A 16196-nucleotide genomic window follows, 5' to 3' on the forward strand; every position below is an offset into this window, starting at 1 on the left:
AAGCACTCTCAAAAATACGCGTGCCTTTCCCGTCCCCTGGCTGACCCCGGGGAAGAAAAGTCCTCTGAGAGCCATGACTTGTTCATCTTGGTTCTTTTAGAAACACAGCGAGGGGACTCCAACCACAGTCTCCCTCGTTGCCACTCACTGGGCCACACACACCCCACTTGACTGGCATCGGTTGAGCTCCCTTTTGAAAAAGAAAAAGATGCTTTGCATGAAGCACTCTCAAAAATACGCGTGCCTTTCCCGTCCCCTGGCTGACCCCGGGGAAGAAAAGTCCTCTGAGAGCCATGACTTGTTCATCTTGGTTCTTTTAGAAACACAGCGAGGGGACTCCAACCACAGTCTCCCTCGTTGCCACTCACTGGGCCACACACACCCCACTTGACTGGCATCGGTTGAGCCCCCTTTTGAAAAAGAAAAAGATGCTTTGCATGAAGCACTCTCAAAAATACGCGTGCCTTTCCCGTCCCCTGGCTGACCCCGGGGAAGAAAAGTCCTCTGAGAGCCATGACTTGTTCATCTTGGTTCTTTTAGAAACACAGCGAGGGGACTCCAACCACAGTCTCCCTCGTTGCCACTCACTGGGCCACACACACCCCACTTGACTGGCATCGGTTGAGCCCCCTTTTGAAAAAGAAAAAGATGCTTTGCATGAAGCACTCTCAAAAATACGCGTGCCTTTCCCGTCCCCTGGCTGACCCCGGGGAAGAAAAGTCCTCTGAGAGCCATGACTTGTTCATCTTGGTTCTTTTAGAAACACAGCGAGGGGACTCCAACCACAGTCTCCCTCGTTGCCACTCACTGGGCCACACACACCCCACTTGACTGGCATCGGTTGAGCCCCCTTTTGAAAAAGAAAAAGATGCTTTGCATGAAGCACTCTCAAAAATACGCGTGCCTTTCCCGTCCCCTGGCTGACCCCGGGGAAGAAAAGTCCTCTGAGAGCCATGTCCACATTGTCAGTGGACAGACACGTGTGCTTATCTGCCAGCAGACCCACAGCAGCACTGAAGACAGGTTCAGAGAGAACGCTGGCTGCAGGACACGACAAGATCCCCAAGACGTACGTGGCGAGCTCAGGCAATTTATCAAGATTGGAAGCCAAGAATGAGCAGGGCTCAAGTTGCACAATAATGGCATGTTTCCTTGCATATACTCATATATCTGTATGTCCTCCTCTTTTTCCTTGTCCAGCTCTTTTGTTTTCGCATGAGTATATGTCCTTGTCACTTTCCCATGTGTTGTGAGTTGTTTGTGACCTTTTGGACACCTTTGAGGGTGTTTTCTAGGTGTTTTTCTGTGTTTGTGATTGCCTGCCATTGTTTCCTATGCAGTTCGAGTTCGGTTCGTCGAACGTTCGACGAACCGAACTCGAACGGGAGGTCCGTTCGGCGAACCAACCTCGAGCCGAACCGCGACCGGTTCGCTCATCTCTAGTCAATACCTCTGATCTTAAGACATTTTGGATTGCAATCGTGGAACCTGAGAAAATGTCGGGGAAGAGTTTTCAAAGTGGTTATGTCCTCCACATCACGTGCTGCCACGATGTCCCTCACATGTTCGCGAGTGCGAACACGTAGCTCACGTGATGTCAGACCCACATAGATTAATCCACATGCACATGTGGCATAGTAGATGACATATGTTGATTTACAAGAAATGTATCTGTTGATCTTGAACTCCCGTTTGCCATCAGATGACATGAAGGTGGTAGCACGAATGATATTCTTACATCCCATACAGTCACCACATGGAAAGCAGCCCAGCCGAGGTTTACCTGCCCCGGGAATGCTGGGCTGCCTTACCACGTAGTGACTCCGCACAAGTAGGTCTCGAAGATTTTTACCCCTGCGGGCCGTCATTAGAGGTTCAGACGGCAAAGACAGGGCCAATGAGGGTTCAGTAGTAAGAATAGACCAGTGATGTGATAAAATTGTCCGCATTCTATTCCACTGGTGGTTAAATGTGGAAATGAAACGGACTGGTGGGTTTACTTCTTCTTCCCCTCTTCCCTTAATATTGGGGTTCAAAAGATCACTGCGTTGGCATTTCTTGGCCCGCTTATAACCATCATTGATAGAACGCTTACTATACCCCCTGTGAGACTCATGTGGGATTAGTGGATGAGGGCAGGTATATCTCACCCCGGTATCGGTCCTATGTGACTTAGCCTGGCCAGGATCACCTGGCTACTAATGGATTAATGGGAGGTGAAGGACGGAGGTAAAAGGAATCTGGGAAGTTGGGGGAGGGTCTCCATCTGGGAACACAGTAAGCCTGTCTGTGTAGGAGACACTTGTGAGGAGCAGTGCCTGATGTTTGTATGGTTTAGCTGGAAGGGAGAAGCCCTCCAGTTGGTAGTTAGGATAACACCGTGTATAGTTAGTGCCGGACAGGCAAGGATTTATTTTGTTGGTTTTTTTTTCTTTTTGTTTATGCTTCACTGCAATAAACCTGACCAAGCGTCAGTTACACCTTGAATTCGGCTGTCTGCCTGAGGTGAATACGTGCCCTTTGAACCCAGCAAAGGCGATCCCGGAGCGTGTTATCACATTGTGGTGGAGAACGCGGGCAGCACGTTACAGCGCATCATAATGGATGACGTGGTGAAAGCGCTGGTACAATCCGCAGCTGTGCAGCAGGAAGCTAATCGCTTGATGTCGGCACAGTTGAAGGAACTGGTGGAATCGACGGTTAAAGACCGCCAACTTTTGCAGCAGGTGGCGCAGCGTCTGGCGACCGTACCGGAGAGTAATGCAGAGGCTGACCAGAGGGTGATTCATGTGAGTCGGTGCTGGCAGAAACTAACCACAGAGGACGATGTGGAAGCTTACCTGACCACGTTTGAATGGACGGCGGAGCGGGAAAAGTGGCCAAAGGAGCGATGGGCCGACTTGCTTGCACCGTTTCTAGCAGGTGAGGCCCAAAAAGCCTACTTTGATCTTGAGCCTGAAGCAGCGCATGACTTTGATAAACTAAAAGCCGAGATCCTTGCCCGGCTGGGAGTGACGACGGCCGTGCGAGCACAGAGAGTTCATCAATGGACTTATCAGCCCGATAAACCACCGCGGTCACAGATGTTTGACCTCATTCACTTGACCAAGAAATGGCTACAGCCTGAGGTTTTGACGGCGCCAGAGATGGTACAAAGAATCGTTCTTGATAAATACCTAAGAGCTCTACCGCCATCTCTGAAGAGGTGGGTAAGCCATGGAAACCCCACGACAGCGGATCAGCTAGTGGATCTAGTGGAGCGTTATTCCTTGGCAGAAGGACTTATGGACGATGCTACACATCCTCACTCTTCCCCTTCTCGACGAGGATCTGGTAAGACTGTTCCAGGGTCATGGGGAGGAGGAAAATATCCTAAGGCAGTGGAGGAGGAAAACAGGACTGCTGGCCCTGTGAGGGCTAAGGTGCCAAACTATGGTCTTAGCAAGGGGCCCGTGAGGTGTTTCCGCTGCCAGGAGGTGGGCCACATTGCTGCAAACTGTCCATTAACTGCAGAACCGATGCAGTGCGATGTCACGGACTTTGAAAAACGCAGGGCTATGGTTGCACGGGTAGTGTGTGTTGCTGCATGTCAAGGCGATATGAAAAAACACCTGTGTGAAGTGTCCATTGATGGCAATACTGTTGTTGCACTATTAGACTCGGGAAGTGTGGTGACTCTGGTAAAGGCCAGTCTGGTAGCAGTCCCGATGGGACCGTCAGATAAATTTTCTGTGACATGTGTGCATGGAGACACCTGCTCGTACCTCACAACGGTCTCCTGCATTACTACGCCCTATGGGTCTGTGCATCATAAGGTGGGACTAGTACCAGCACTATTGCATGATATCATTTTGGGCAGGGATTTTCCCCACTTCTGGCAGTTGTGGGAGAACCAATTAGTACCCCAGGGTAGCCGCACGGATGATCCTTCTCCCACACCTTGTGTGGGCCCGGAGCCACTAGAGGATGCCCCACAAGAGGGTTCAGAGGAGGAATCCGCTGAAAACAACCCCCAGTTCCCCTTTTCAGTTCTGGCGGGTGATTCCGATGAACCCGGGGCAGAGGCGGACACGGGTGGCTGTCCCCCTTCCTCTTGGCTGAATTTGGAAGTCCACAAAGATGACTTCCAAAGTGAGCAAATGAGAGATCCTACCCTTTCTCAGGCTATAAAAAATGTTAAAATTATAAACGGGGTGCAGGTGGATGCAGGTACTAGGCTGTCTTACCCCTACATGGCACTGGAGAATGACTTTCTCTATCAGATAGAGAAGAAGGGGGATGACACAGTACAACGATTGGTTGTGCCGAGAGCCTACAGGCGGAGAGTGCTGGACCTGGCACACGGACACATGATGGGGGGACACCTGGGGGTCCAGAAAACTACCGAAAGGATATTACACTGTTTTGTTTGGCCCGGCATGCATCACGATATTCGCACCTATTGTGAGTCTTGTCCTGACTGCCAATTGTCTGCACCTAGGCCCCGTTTCTGTAGCCCCTTAGTACCTCTGCCTATCATCGAGATCCCATTTGAGAGAATTGGGATGGATTTAGTTGGACCCCTCCCCAAGTCTGCACGAGGACACCAGCACATCCTTGTCATCTTGGATTATGCCACTCGTTACCCCGAGGCCATCCCTTTGCGTAACACGGCCACCAAGACCATTTCCAAGGAGCTGGTCCATGTGTTTAGTCGGGTTGGTGTCCCAAAACAAATACTCACAGACCAAGGAACCCCCTTTATGTCTAAAGTAATGAAAGAACTCTGCAGGCTGTTACAAATAGCACAGTTACGCACCTCCGTGTATCACCCTCAAACGGACGGACTGGTCGAACGGTTTAACAAAACTTTGAAACAGATGCTCCGTAAGGCGATAGACAAGGACGGGAAGAACTGGGACTACTTACTCCCGTATTTGCTTTTTGCCATCCGGGAGGTGCCCCAGTCTTCCACCGGGTTCTCTCCTTTCGAGCTTCTGTACGCCCGACGTCCCCGTGGACTGTTAGATGTCGCTAAAGAAACCTGGGAGGGACAGGTCACCCCGTTCAAAAGCGTAATAGACCATGTAACCCAAATGCAGGACCGTATTGCGGCGGTGATGCCCATCGTTAAAGAGCATATGATACAGGCTCAAGGAGCACAGAAAAGGATTTATGATAGGGGGGCCAAGATCCGTACTTTTGCACCCGGAGATAGGGTGTTGATCCTGGTCCCCACGGCAGAAAGCAAATTTCTGGCAAAGTGGCAAGGCCCCTTTGAAATTAAGGAACGGGTGGGTGAGGTAAACTACAAAGTGTACCAGGCTGGTAAAAGGAAGCCTGAACAGATTTATCACGTGAATCTGATAAAACCCTGGAAGAACCGTCCAGCTCTGTCAGCAGGTCTGGCCCTTCCGGTCTGCAAGCAGACCATACCGGATGTCGGGATTGCGGAGACGCTGTCAGAGCGGCAAAAGACAGACGTCAAGCAGTTTGTAATCAACAATCACGAGTTTTTCTCGGAAAAGCCCGGGCAGACCACTCTCATTAAACATGACATCATAACAGAGCCTGGGGTAACAGTTCAGGTAAAGCCCTACCGAATACCGGAAGCTCGGCGGGAAGCTGTCTCCCGAGAAGTGAAGACCATGTTAGAGTTAGGTGTAATCGAGGAATCGCATAGCGCCTGGTCGAGTCCGATTGTGTTAATACCGAAACCAGATGGCTCCATTAGATTCTGCAATGACTTCAGGAGATTAAATGCGGTCTCCAAATTTGATGCATACCCTATGCCACGGGTCGATGAATTAATAGATCGGCTTGGAAAAGCCCGGTATATCACGACCCTAGACTTAACGAAGGGCTATTGGCAGATCCCGCTAACAGAGGCCGCTAAAGAGAAAACTGCGTTTTCTACACCGGAAGGTTTATACCAGTATGTGTATATGCCGTTTGGACTACACGGGGCACCGGCAACCTTTCAAAGGTTGATGGACCGAGTCCTGAGGCCCCATAGGCAGTATGCTTCTGCGTATTTGGATGACATAGTCATTTACAGCCTGGACTGGGAGACGCACCTCCAGAAACTAGAGGCCGTGATTGAGGACCTGCGGGAGGCAGGCCTAACAGCAAACCCCAAGAAATGTCATATCGGGCTGGAAGAAGCCCGGTATTTGGGATACGTAATTGGGAGGGGAATTGTTAAACCCCAGATTGACAAGATACAAGCCATTCAGAAATGGCTGCAACCAGTCAACAAGAAGCAGGTGAGAGCGTTTTTAGGAATAGCCGGCTACTACCGACGGTTCATTCCCAATTTTGCGGCTACCGCTGTTCCCCTGACGGACCTTACCAAAGGGAAAGACTCTGTCATGATCAAATGGACCACGGCAGCCGAAGAAGCCTTCCATAACTTAAAACTAGCTCTTTGCTCTCAACCTGTGCTAATGACTCCTGACTTCCGCAGCGAGTTCGTGGTCCAAACGGACGCTTCTGATGCCGGTATAGGGGCTGTATTGTCACAACTAAAGGACGGAGAGGAACATCCGGTCCTTTATCTTAGTCGGAAACTTAATAAGCATGAACGCAACTATGCCATAGTGGAAAAAGAATGCTTAGCCATTAAGTGGGCTCTAGAGTCCCTTAAATATTACTTGATTGGTAGGAAGTTCCGGCTGATCACTGACCATGCCCCTCTCAAGTGGATGCACTTGAATAGGGAACGGAATGGCCGAGTGACCCGGTGGTTCCTTGCACTTCAGGCCTACCGTTTTACAGTGGAGCACCGCCCGGGGGTGCGGATGGGGAATGCTGATGCCCTGTCTCGTGTGCACTGTTTTGTGGGTGCTGTTGCTCAGCTGCAGTGGTCTGAGCAGAGGGGGGGGATATGTGAGACTCATGTGGGATTAGTGGATGAGGGCAGGTATATCTCACCCCGGTATCGGTCCTATGTGACTTAGCCTGGCCAGGATCACCTGGCTACTAATGGATTAATGGGAGGTGAAGGACGGAGGTAAAAGGAATCTGGGAAGTTGGGGGAGGGTCTCCATCTGGGAACACAGTAAGCCTGTCTGTGTAGGAGACACTTGTGAGGAGCAGTGCCTGATGTTTGTATGGTTTAGCTGGAAGGGAGAAGCCCTCCAGTTGGTAGTTAGGATAACACCGTGTATAGTTAGTGCCGGACAGGCAAGGATTTATTTTGTTGGGTTTTTTTTCTTTTTGTTTATGCTTCACTGCAATAAACCTGACCAAGCGTCAGTTACACCTTGAATTCGGCTGTCTGCCTGAGGTGAATACGTGCCCTTTGAACCCAGCAAAGGCGATCCCGGAGCGTGTTATCACACCCCTTTCCAAAAACCTTTTTCTTAGATCCGATGCCTGTTGTTCAAAAAACGGGTCAGTGGAACAAATGCGTCGCATCCGCAAAAATTGGCCCCTAGGGACCGCCCTGATGGTGGAGGTTAAGTGTGCCGAAGATGCGTGGAGGAGTGAGTTGACAGACGTCTCCTTCCTATGGACATCCGTCTCAATCCTACCATTCTCCTGGACTAAGAGTCGAATATCCAGGAAATCAACGGATGATCGATTGTACTTATATGTCAATCTGATATTGAGGCTGTTGCGGTTGAGGTCGGACATAAATTCCTGCAGTTCTGGGATGGTCCCATGCCACACAATGAGTAAATCATCTATGTAGCGGAACCATCCCGAGACGAGGGAGGGGGCGTGAGCGCTACCCCGAAATACCTCCCGCTCCCAGAAACCTAGGAACAGGCATGCATAGGATGGCGCACACGCCGCCCCCATCGCGGTCCCCCGCTGCTGTAAATAGAACTTGTCCCTAAAGGTAAAGAAGTTATGGGTTAAAATAAACCACAGCAGCTCCAACACCAGATCACATAATGCCATGTCCATATTACTCATCCTCAGAAAAAAGTCAACTGCCCTCATTCCATCCCGATGGTCAATACATGTGTACAGGGACTCCACGTCGGCAGTCACCAAAAGTGCACAAGGATCGAGATGTAATCCGTCCACCTGTTTCAAAATGTCCATAGTGTCTCTGACATAGGAGGGCAAGGTCTCAACTAATGGTCTTAAGTAGTATTCGATGAATTTACACACCGGATCGCAAAGCCCTCCCATGCCAGAGACAATCGGACGGCCAGGGGGATTCAGTCGATCCTTGTGCACCTTAGGCAACAGGTAGAAGGTAGGAACAGTGGGAAATTTTGTCAGAAGGCCATCCATGATCTTTTTGGTTATAATACCCTCTGTTACTGCCCTCTCAAGGATGGTTAACAAGTTCTCCATGAACCCCTTCAGTGGGGAGGATGATAGCAAGGAGTATGTGTCTTTCTATCTAAGTTGTTTAAGTGCCTCCTTCTCGTATTTCTCTATAGGCCAGATGACGACATTCCCCCCCTTGTCCGCCGGTTTTATCACAACATTGTCAAGAGCTCTAAGTTCATTAAGGGCACGTCTTTGAGTAGATGTTAAATTGTCATATTTGCATGTATTCTTCAATTTGCGAAATTCGTTTGTGACGAGACGTGTGAAAATCTCGACTTGTGGAGATAAGGACAAGGGGGGAAAAGTCGTACATCTAGGCCTAACACTAGAAGGAAATTTACCTCTCAAATCGCCTCCAGACTCGTATTCAAGCTCCTCCAAGGTGCGTAAAGCAATCTGTTCCTCGGCTGTATTGAGACCCAGATCCATAGAGGGTCTGGAATGGAGCTTTTTCAATACGAGCTTGCGCGCAAAAAGGTGCAAGTCCTTCAAAGCTGTAAAGAAATCGAAGTTTTCATTAGGCACAAAAGTTAGACCCAAACTTAGAACCTCATGCTGCTCACTAGAAAGGGGAAAAGAGGACAGGTTAATTACCTCCAATCGGTTAGATTTTGAATCATGTGGGGGAGGTGTGATCTTACGCTTGTTTCCCGGTTGTCCCTTAAAAAAGGAGGCAGAAGGATGTCCACCATGTTCACGTCGAAAGAAAGTGCCCTTAGGGGTCTTGGATCTAACTACCATAGGCTCTTCTATGGATGAAAATGACGTCTGGGACTCGGAACGGCTCATAGATATCCTACGTGAGGGTTGACGTGGTCTCCTCCACTTATATGCCATGCCTTTCTGGAAGTCACCAGAGTCACGTAGATACTTTTTCTGTTTAACAGCCAAAATCTCCTTCTCCCACTTTTTAAATTCGGCCTCAAGATCAGCCTCCATTTTAGTCCTCTGCTCAGAAGTGAGTCTAGTGCTCATCTCACCGTATATCCTTTCTATATCAGTATCAAGTTCCTTCAGAGTTTTTTCATTTAATTGTATCAACATTTTCATAAACCCTTTTGAGCAAGTTGATGCTAGGTTCTCCCATTCATTCCTAAACTCAAAATCATCAATCTCAAATGAGGGAAAGATCTGGACCCTTAACCCTCTAGGTATTAAATCTCTGGATACATAGCGTTCAAGAAATGATTTATTCCACCATAGGCGGGTGCGTCTGTTGAGGAGATTCTTGTATTTTTTATATAAATCCTCATCTTCTTTTCCACACGTATTAAGAGCAATATTTGGATCCTCACCAAACACTCCATTAAGCTGTGAGAGCCACGCTTTTTCGCGTGCCCGAAAATCCATAAGTTCAGGGCACTGAGCTGTGAAAACACAGAAAACTGTAAATATAAACAACATCTGAACATACGGGGGAGATTTTTGGTGATCACCTCCGATCACCATAACCCCTATATAGGATAACAAAAATAATAATAAATCCCTGGTAGAGACTCCATAAGTATCAAAAACCAAAAATAAGAGAGTCACTGACACTACCTTAATGCAAAGAAATGTACAAGTTTATTGATCAATTGTATAAAAAACACATAGATTAAAAGAGGTTCAAAGATAGAGTGCTGGAGGGGATACAAAAAACGAGGAGCTGCATACCACTGCTGAAAATGTACAAAAAGTGCATCAAATAGTGGCTGGGGGACCTGTGTCACCAAGTAATAATTCAGAAATCAGCTCAAAACCTGCAAAGAATTACCATATAGACAAAAATAAGGTGCTGCCTAGTGCATGAATACCGGGCACAAAAGGTGGTATAATAAGTGCCCAGCACACAAGCACCATGCCTGACAAGAATAAAGCCGGGGAGGAAATAAACCCCTAGCACATGGCAAGATACATATAAATTTGCAGGTCAGAACAATAACAGTGAGCAGGGACACGTACCCATAATAACCGAATCAGCAGAAGGAGGTGCAGCTCCACAGACCCCAACGCGTTTCGCGAGGGCTTCTTCACTGGGGGTCGCAATAGGTGGTGTGTTTCCCAGAGTATAAATACATACAGAACAGCTGATCGGAATTCGCGCGATGGCGACATACATAATAGCGCATGCGCAGTCGGCCCGAATGGGTCGCCCGGAAATTGCGTCAGCACTCCAGTGACAAGGTCCGGGAGGGAAAACCCCTTCAGACGTCACATCCGGCCAGTCACTCAATGGAGGCATCAGCAGTCACCAGGCAACGCAGGTCGAGCGCGCATGCGCACTGTGTCACCAGCGTTTGAATGCACTTCCACAGATACCAACGTGGGACGGTCGCATTCAAAGGGGATGCCGACCAGGATCATATTGGAAAGGTCAATGATAGGAGGCATAGACAACAACAGCCGCATCTTAATACGAAAAACACATATGTAAATGCATAAAAGTGTACAAGCATAAGTATATCCTTAAATATCCAAAAAGGAGTACAGGAAGCATTTACAGAAAAAAATATATATCAGGTGTCGGGCTGAAGCTTCTCCATAGTCCCATGACATAATGTTCATGATCCATAGTCAGGTACACATGTAATATGTAACGTGGAAGAAAAAATCCAGTAACAGATGAACCACAGCGCTAAAAACAAAAAGAAAAAAGGAAAAAACACACACATTAATAAAAAGTGTGGAAAAGAAGAACAAATATTATTGTCAGTTGACAAAATGGTACAGCACGCCAAGATGTTAGAGACATGGATGGAAAAATATATAGAAAGATATATGCAACAAAAAATATTGAATATTAAATAAGAAATGGGGAAATAAAAGGACGGTGGTAACCAAGGCAGGACATCACATTATAGGAAAGGGGCAAAGGAGAGCCCCTCATTGAGGCTATTAGGGGCAACAGATCCCACGAGCACAATCCATCTGCATTCCATTTGTGCAAGGCGCCGTATACTAAATTTAGTGTCCCACTGGTGCCAAGCAAGTTCCACCACCTCTGCATTCTAGCCTCCTGCAAATTTTGCTACGCTATTTTTTATAGCAAACAGTGCAGAAACTTAGTGGCATCCAAACAGTGTCTGCTATACTACATTTAGTGTCTCACTGGTGCAAAGCAAGTTCCACCACCACTGCAATCTACCTTCCTGCACATTTTTCTACGCTATTTTTATAGCAAACAGTGCTGAAACTTAGTGGCATCTAAACACTGTCTGCTATACTAAATTTAGTGTCCCACTTGTGCCAAGCAAGTTCCAGCACCTCTGCATTCTAGACTCCTGCACATTTTGCTACGCTATTTTTATAGCAAACAGTGCTGAAACTTAGTGGCATCCAGTGTCTCCTATTCAAATTTTAGTGTCCCACTTGTGCCAAGCAAGTTCCACCACCTCTGCATTCTAGCCTCCTGCACATTTTGCTACGCTATTTTTTTATAGCAAACAGTGCTGAAACTTAGTGGCATCCAGTGTCTCCTATTCAAAATTTAGTGTCCCACCGGTGCCAAGCAAGTATCATCACCTCTGCATTCTAGCCTCCTGCATCTAAACAGTGTCTGCTATACTAAGTTAGTGTCCCACTGGTGCCAAGCAAGTTCCACCACCTCTGCATTCTAGCCTCCTGCACATTTTGCTACGCTATTTTTTATAGCAAACAGTGCTGAAACTTAGTGGCATCCAGTGTCTCCTATTCAAAATTTAGTGTCCCACCGGTGCCAAGCAAGTATCATCACCTCTGCATTCTAGCCTCCTGCACATTTTGCTACATTATTTTTATAGCAAACAGTGCTGAATCTTAGTGGCATACAAACAGTGTCTGCTATACAAAATTTAGTGTCCCACGGGTGCCAAGCAAGTTCCAGCACCTCTGCATTCTAGACTCCTGCACATTTTGCTACGCTATTTTTATAGCAAACAGTGCTGAAACTTAGTGGCATCTAAACAGTGTCTGCTATACTAAGTTAGTATCCCACTGGTGCCAAGCACGTTCCACCACCTCTGCATTCTAGCCTCCTGCACATTTTGCTACGCTATTTTTATAGCAAACTGTGCTGAATCTTAGTGGCCTCCAGTGTCTCCTATTCAAAATTTAGGGTCCCACTGGTGCCAAGCAAGTTTCCTCACCTCTTCATTCTAGCCTCCTGCACATTTTGATACGCTTTTTTTTATAGCAAACAGTGCTGAAACTTAGTGGCATCCAGTGTCTCATATTCAAAATTTAGTGTCCCACTGGTGCCAAGCAAGGTTCTCCACCTCTGCATTCAAGCCTCCTGCACATTTTGCTATGCTATTTTTTATAGCAAACAGTGCTGAAACTTAGTGGCATCCATTGTCTGCTATTCAAAATTTAGTGTCCCACTGGTGCTAAGCAAGTTTTACCACCTCTGCAATCTAGCCTCCTGCACATTTTGCTACGCTATTTTTATAGAAAACAGTGCTGAAACTTAGTGGCATGCAGTGTCTGCTATACTAAATTTAGTGTCCCACGGGTGCCAAGCAAGTTCCACCACCTCTGCATTCTAGACTCCTGCACATTTTGCTACGCTATTTTTAGAGCAAAGAGTGCTGAAACTTAGTGGCATCTAAACAGTGTTTGCTATACTAAGTTAGTGTCCCACTGGTGCCAAGCAAGTTCCACCAGCTCTGCATTCTAGCCTCCTGCACATTTTGCTACGCTATTTTTAGAGCAAACAGTGCTGAAACTTAGTGGCATCCAAACAGTGTCTGCTATACTACATTTAGTGTCTCACTGGTGCAAAGCAAGTTCCACCACCTCTGCGATCTACCCTCCTGCACATTTTGCTACGCTATTTTTTATAGCAAACAGTGCTGAAACTTAGTGGCATCCAGTGTCTCCTATTCAAATTTTAGTGTCCCACTTGTGCCAAGCAAGTTCCACCACCTCTGCATTCTAGCCTCCTGCACATTTTGCTACGCTATTTTTTTATAGCAAACAGTGCTGAAACTTAGTGGCATCCAAACAGTGTCTGCTTTACTAAATTTAGTGTCCCACTAGTGCCAAGCAAGTTCCACCACCTCTGCATTCTAGCCTCCTGCAAATTTTGCTACGCTATTTTTTATAGCAAACAGTGCGGAAACTTAGTGGCATCCAAACAGTGTCTGCTATACTACATTTAGTGTCTCACTGGTGCAAAGCAAGTTCCACCACCACTGCAATCTACCTTCCTGCACATTTTTCTACGCTATTTTTATAGCAAACAGTGCTGAAACGTAGTGGCATCTAAACACTGTCTGCTATACTAAATTTTGTGTCCCACTTGTGCCAAGCAAGTTCCACCACCTCTGCATTCTAGCCTCCTGCACATTTTGCTACGTTATTTTTAGAGCAAACAGTGCTGAAACTTAGTGGCATCTTAACAGTGTCTGCTATAGAAAATTTAGTGTCCTACTGGTGCCAAGCAAGTTCCACCACCTCTGCATTCTAGACTCCTGCACATTTTGCTACGCAATTTTTAGAGCAAACAGTGCTGAAACTTAGTGGTATCTAAACAGTGTCTGCTATACTAAGTTAGTGTCCCACTGGTGCCAAGCAAGTTCCACCACCTTTGCATTCTAGCGTCCTGCACATTTTGCTACGCTATTTTTATAGCAAACAATGCTGAAACTTAGTGGCATCCAAACAGTGTCTGCTATACTAAATTTTGTGTTCCACTGGTTCCAAGCAAGTTCCATCCCCTCTGCATTCTAGCCTCCTGCACATTTTGCTACGCTAGTTTTATAGCAAACAGTGCTGAAACTTAGTGGCATCTAAACAGTGTCTGCTATACTAAATTTTGTGTCCCACTTGTGCCAAGCAAGTTCCACCACCTCTGCATTCTAGCCTCCTGCACATTTTGCTACGCTATTTTTATAGCAAACTGTGCTGAATCTTAGTGGCCTCCAGTGTCTCCTATTCAAAATTTAGGGTCCCACTGGTGCCAAGCAAGTTCCCTCACCTCTGCATTCTAGCCTCCTGCACATTTTGATACGCTTTTTTTTTATAGCAAACAGTGCTGAAACTTAGTGGCATCCAGTGTCTCATATTCAAAATTTAGTGTCCCACTGGTGCCAAGCAAGTTTCTCCACCTCTGCATTCAAGCCTCCTGCACATTTTGCTATGCTATTTTTTATAGCAAACAGTGCTGAAACTTAGTGGCATCCATTGTCTGCTATTCAAAATTTAGTGTCCCACTGGAGCCAAGCAAGTTTCACCACCTCTGCAATCTAGCTTACTGCACATTTTGCTATGCTATTTTTATAGAAAACAGTGCTGAAACTTAGTGGCATGCAGTGTCTGCTATACTAAATTTAGTGTCCCACGGGTGCCAAGCAAGTTCCACCACCTCTGCATTCTAGACTCCTGCACATTTTGCAACGCTATTTTTAGAGCAAAGAGTGCTGAAACTTAGTGGCAACTAAACAGTGTCTGCTATAGAAAATTTAGTGTCCCACTGGTGCCAAGCAAGTTCCACTACCTCTGCATTCTAGACTCCTGCACATTTTCCTACGCTATTTTTAGAGCAAACAGTGCTGAAACTTAGTGGTATCTAAACAGTGTCTGCTATACTAAGTTAGTGTCCCACTGGTGCCAAGCAAGTTCCACCACCTTTGCATTCTAGCGTCCTGCACATTTTGCTACGCTATTTTTATAGCAAACAATGCTGAAACTTAGTGGCATCCAAACAGTGTCTGCTATACTAAATTTTGTGTCCCACTGGTTCAAAGCAATTTCCACCACCTCTGCATTCTAGCCTCCTGCACATTTTGCAACGCTAGTTTTCCAGCAAACAGTGCTGAAACCTAGTGGCATCTAAACAGTGTCTGCTATACTAAATTTTGTGTCCCACTTGTGCCAAGCAAGTTCCACCACCTCTGCATTCTAGCCTCCTGCACATTTTGCTATGCTATTTTTTATAGCAAACAGTGCTGAAACTTAGTGGCATCCAGTGTCTCCTATTCAAAATTTAGTGTCCCACTGGTGCCAAGCAAGTTTCATCACCTCTGCATTCTAGCCTCCTGCACATTTTGCTACATTATTTTTATAGCAAACAGTGTTGAATCTTAGTGGCATCCAAACATTGTCTGCTATACAAAATTTAGTGTCCCACGGGTGCCAAGCAAGTTCCACCACCTCTGCATTCTAGCCTCCTGCACATTTTGCTACGCTATTTTTATAGCAAACTGTGCTGAATCTTAGTGGCCTCCTGTGTCTCCTATTTAAAATTTAGTGTCCCACTGGTGCCAAGCAAGTTCCCTCACCTCTGCATTCTAGCCTCCTGCACATTTTGATACGCTTTTTTTTATAGCAAACAGTGCTGAAACTTAGTGGCATCCAGTGTCTCATATTCAAAATTTAGTGTCCCACTGGTGCCAAGCAAGTTTCTCCACCTCTGCATTCAAGCCTCCTGCACATTTTGCTATGCTATTTTTTATAGCAAACAGTGCTGAAACTTAGTGGCATCCATTGTCTGCTATTCAAAATTTAGTGTCCCACTGGAGCCAAGCAAGTTTCACCACCTCTGCAATCTAGCTTACTGCACATTTTGCTATGCTATTTTTATAGAAAACAGTGCTGAAACTTAGTGGCATGCAGTGTCTGCTATACTAAATTTAGTGTCCCACGGGTGCCAAGCAAGTTCCACCACCTCTGCATTCTAGACTCCTGCACATTTTGCAACGCTATTTTTAGAGCAAAGAGTGCTGAAACTTAGTGGCAACTAAACAGTGTCTGCTATAGAAAATTTAGTGTCCCACTGGTGCCAAGCAAGTTCCACTACCTCTGCATTCTAGACTCCTGCACATTTTCCTACGCTATTTTTAGAGCAAACAGTGCTGAAACTTAGTGGTATCTAAACAGTGTCTGCTATACTAAGTTAGTGTCCCACTGGTGCCAAGCAAGTTCCACCACCTTTGCATTCTAGCGTCCTGCACATTTTGCTACGC

The sequence above is a fragment of the Anomaloglossus baeobatrachus genome, chromosome 5 (genome assembly GCF_048569485.1).
Source record: "Anomaloglossus baeobatrachus isolate aAnoBae1 chromosome 5, aAnoBae1.hap1, whole genome shotgun sequence".
Classification (NCBI taxonomy): Eukaryota; Metazoa; Chordata; class Amphibia; order Anura; family Aromobatidae; genus Anomaloglossus; species Anomaloglossus baeobatrachus.